Source organism: Colossoma macropomum, unplaced genomic scaffold (assembly GCF_904425465.1).
Source record: "Colossoma macropomum unplaced genomic scaffold, Colossoma_macropomum, whole genome shotgun sequence".
Taxonomy (NCBI): Eukaryota; Metazoa; Chordata; class Actinopteri; order Characiformes; family Serrasalmidae; genus Colossoma; species Colossoma macropomum.
In genome coordinates, this window is record NW_023494805.1 from 2,690,167 (window position 1) to 2,695,166 (window position 5,000).

Consider the following 5,000-nt stretch of genomic DNA (forward strand, 5'->3'; position numbering starts at 1 on the left):
CTGATTCTGTGCTTTGACTCATCTGAATGTCTGGGTTTGAACTGCCTGTAAATCCTGTAGTTTGGCGTCTCTTGGTAAAAGATTCCAACCGATCTCTCTCTCTCTTTCTCTGTCTCTCTCTCTCTCTCTGTCTGTCTTTTTCTCTCCCTCCCTTTCTCTCTGTCTCTCTCTCCCTCCCTTTCTTTCTGTCTGTCTGTCTCTCTCTCTCTATCTCTCTCCCTGTCTCTCTCTCTCTCTCTCTGTATCTCTCTTCATCCCCTGCTGCCCTGAAGAGGGCGTGGCCTCGCTCTGCAGTCCAGTGCAGTTCTGCACGGTCACTTACCCTCCTGACCTAAAGAGTGACACCGCCAGGAAACAGTTCAAACACAAACTCCTGAAAGAGAAGCCAGAAACTCTGTTTGCAGACCTGTATAAGACCGGGGAGGTCAGCAACCTCATCTTTTACTCTGACTGCCCAAGCTCATGGCACAAAGCCTTGATTTCTCACTACCCCTCTGTGAAAAAAGAGGGCATCTGTAATGGAAAAATAAAAGACCCTAACGACATGGAGACAATCATGACCACAGTCAACATCTATAAAAACGGAACTCTGATGGTCCAGGGAAACCTGAGTGAGTTCCAGGAGTCGTTTAATAAGCTCAGAGAAATCGCTGAGAAGGAGAGATCCAGTGAAAACACTCCACAGGGGGAAGACACTGAATGTGCCTCAACACACAGCAGCGCAGAAGAGCCCTCAGCTCAGGAGCAGGACACTGAGCAGGACCAAGACCCTTCACTCTACACCTCCATTACCCTGATAAAGGAGCACTTCACACGGCTGGAGGTAGAGCTTGTACACCGTCGGGAGATGGTCCTCAAACAGGAACAGGACAAAGAGCTGAAGCACGAGAGAGACACCTACAGAAAAGAGCTGGCTGAACTGAAAGAGCAGGTCAGAGAACTACAGAAGGACAGGGAGAAGGACAGGGACAGCTACAGGAAGGAGACGGCTGCACTGAGAGAGGAGCTGAGACAGAGAGACAGCACAGTGCAGAGTCTGAGAGAACAGCTACTCTCCTCCAGTCTCTCTATCTCTGTCTCTCTCTCTCTCTATGTCCCTCTCCCTCCCTCTCTCTCTCTCTCTCTCTCTGTATCTCTCGCTCTGTCTCTCTCTCTCTCTCTCCCTGTCTCTCTCTGTCTCTCTCTCTCTCGCTCCCTGTCTCTCTCTGTCTCTCTCTCTCTCGCTGTCTCTCTCTCTCCGTCTCTCTCTCTGTATCTCTCACTCTCTCTGTCTGTCTATCTCTCGCTCTGTCTCTCTCAAAGTTCAAAGTTCAAATTTGCTTTATTGACATGACAAATGTACATTTGTATTGTCAAAGCACAACAAAAATGATCTATATATTAAAAGTTAATAAAGTAAAATATAAAAAAAATAATAAAACAAAATACAAACAAGATTAATATATGATAATGTAATAATTAAGAATAGAAAGTGTTAATCATCAATCAATTAATATACAAGTACATGTAATAATAAAACAAAACCTACTGAATATGTGTGTAGTTTATAACAGGAAGGAGAAAAAAAAATGTTAATAATCAAATACAGTGAAAAAAAGGACGTCTATATTACATATGTACATATATAACTGTGAGTAAAGGCTGTGGTGTGGTGGTCACTCACTTTCCCTGAGTGTATGGCACTCGTACACATATCTGGCTGCAGTAGACGCTGCTGGACCCTCTCCTAATATAATTACTAATTTATCTGTATCTCCCAGCGTCCCAAAGTTGTTGATCTGTTTTTCAAATTGGTTAAAATATTTATTTCTAATAGAATCATATTTTGGGCAGTTCAGTAGGAAGTGCACCTCTGTCTCTACCTCACCTGTCCTGCAGTGACAACACACTCTCTCCTCTCTCGCTAGCCAGGACTGTTTAAACCTGCCTCTCTCGATGGCCAGGCTGTGGTCACTGAGTCTGTATTTGGTGAGGATCAGTCTCTGCTTCATATCTTGGACAGTAATGAGATATTCAGCCAATCTATATTCCTGTTTTAGGGCCAGAAAGCAGTTCAGTCTGTTTTGTGAGTGAATTTGGTGTTTCCAGTGTTCCAGGTAGGTATTTTTACTTTGTTTGATAATTTGATTTACTCTGATTGGTGTTTGGTAAGCAGTGCTGGTCAGAGAGTTTGGGTTGTTGGGTCAGTGAAGTGGTCAATCTCTGTACCAGCTGACACAGGGGACTCTTTTCAGGGTTCAGCTCCTGGGATCAGAGAGCCTGAAACTACAGTGTTGTTTTGGGACTTGATTTAAGGTGCATCCAAAAGTTTTTTCTCTCTCTCTGTCTCTCTCTCTCTCTGTCTCTCTCTCCCTCTCTCTCTGTCTCTCTCTCTCCCTCCTCTCTCTCTCTCTCTCTCCCCCTCTGTCTGTTTGTCTCTCTCTCTCTCGCTTTCTTTCTTTGTCTCCCTCTGTCTGTCTGTCTCTCTCTCTTTCTTTCTTTCCCTCTGTCTGCCTGACTCTCTTTCTTTCTTTGTCTCCCTCTGTCTGTCTGCCTCTCTCTCTTTCTTTCTTTCCCTCTGTCTGTCTGTCTCCCTTTCTTTGTTTCCCTCTGTCTGTCTGTCTCTCTCTTTCTTTCCTTCCCTCTGTCCATCTCTCAATCTCTTTCTTTCCTTGTCTCCCTCTGTCTGTCCATCTTTCTCTCTCTCTCTGTCTCCCTCTGTCTATCTGTCTCTCTCTTTTTCTCTTTTAGTCTCTTCTTCTTTCTTTCTCTCTCTCTTTCTGTCTCTCACTCACACACACACACACACACACACACACACACACACACACACACTCTGTGTGGAGGTTATTCTGTGTCACACAGTCTCACTGAGGAGTCATAAATAAAGAATCCAGCGTAGAGCGGCTCAGTGAATGTGGTGTAGAGTGTGTGTAGGTGGGTCAGTGTGTGTGTGTTAGGTGAGATGGTGTAGAAGGACAGAGTGCCGGACCCCCAGTCCAGATACACTCCTACTCTGTTAGAGGGGGAGGGGGGGGCTGGTAGGTCAGTGTTCTGTCTATTGTGTCTGACAGTGTAACTGTTCTCAGAGCAGATCAGACTCCAGGACTGATTATTGAGTCCAAACCAACAGTCAGCACTGCTTCCTTTCCTCCTGATTCCTCTGTATGATACTGATATTAAAGTCTCTCCGCTCCACTGAACCTCCCAGTAACAGCGTCCAGTCAGACTCTCCACACTCAGAACCTGAGGATGGTCATCAAATCTGTCTGGATGATCTGGATACGGCTGATCTTCCCACACAAACTCCACCTTTCTGTTCCTCTCAGACAGAGAGAGACGCCTGAACACTGTGTTTGGATCCAGAGTGAGATCAACAGCATCTGTACACACACACACACACACACAGAGATACACACACACACACACACACATACAGTTACACACACACACACACACACACACACACACACAGAGATACACACACACACACGTTTACACAAAGTTTAACAGAGAGAGAGAGTGTGTATGTGTGTGTGTGTGTGTGTCTTTGTGAGTGTGTTTGTGAGTGTGTGTGTAGGAGAGTGTGTTTGTCTTACTATACTTGTGAGGACCAGTGCAAGTTTTTAACGGGTGAGGACATTTTCAGGAAGTGAGGACATTTTCAGGAAGTGAGGTCATTTTGCCGGTCCTCACTGTTTTTCCATTGTAATCGTCTCCTTTTAGGCTCCTGATGGTCCTGGTGAATTTTCACAGAGGTCCTCACTTAACGCCTAAAGCGCGTTTTGGCCACACACACCAGTGCTAGGTGGCGCCCCCTTTAGTCCCTGCATGAGCACAGCACTCAGGTGATCTGAGTGGATTATTAAACTGCTGGATATTTACTATTAAACACATCCTGGAACCGAGCGTTCGTCGGACTGAGCTGAAATCCCCTTTAACTTCCACACAGAGCCTCAGAAACTCAGCCCATCACAGCTCTTAGGCTCCCTGCTCATCTGAGCGCTTTAACACTGAGCACAGCGCTCTGAGCCGCCAGCACCGCCAGAGCCTGCTGTGTGGAAGGAGCCCGCCTACAAGGCCAACTGACCAATAGTGGCTGAGCAACAGAGGCTCTAGCCAATCAGGCTCCAGACCGCTCCGTACGGACGAGTAAGGAGTCCGCTCTGCTGCCCGAGCGCCGCCCCCAAACAGAACAGCTAATGCTGTGTTTACACTGTTTTACACTACTACCTGAGTAACTGCTGTGCTCACGTATGTTATCTGACTGTGTAACCTCGCAGATCACAGCATGTTAAATATCCCTGCACCTTATTCCAAAACCCTACCTCATGCTCAGAAATGTGTGCTGCATCAGTGCTGCACTGTCCTGTCTGTTTACTGTGTCTAATGTCTGTTTAATTTATCATATTTATTGTATTAATTATAGCTTAATTTTTGTTTGCACACTTTTGTCTGCACGTTTGCACTTTGTACTTTTTGTTCCATGTTGCACCGTGTTGTTCCTGGAGGAACGTAATTTCACTCCACTGTGTGTACATAGATGGAATGACAATAAATGCCTCTTGACTTGACTTGACTTGAGTAACCCCCTACAGTCTATGTGCATCGCTGCTGTAAGTGTTTGAGTGTTTTAAGTATCTCTCTATGTATCTCTGTATCTATGTGCCTGATGGCTAAATAAAAATTTCCTGTTATGCAAATTTATTGGACAATAAAGTTTTTAATCTCAGCTAGCGCCCTCTGTTGGCCGAAACATGCACAACATGAGATGTCTGCCCGTCTGCTCTGCTGGACTTTCTGGTGTGTTTTTAATTCACAGTTAAAAATGAGGATATTTCCAGGGACAGCTGAAGCCAAAGATAGGCCACAAAAAACTGGGACTGTCCCTGGAAAAGAGGGACGTCTGGTCACCTTAAAAGGGAATTCATTCGATAAAGCCTTTTCTTCTTAATGCACTACCAAAATTTGGGTTTGGAGAGCTGTTCATTAAATGGGTTAAGGCATTATACATCTCAACA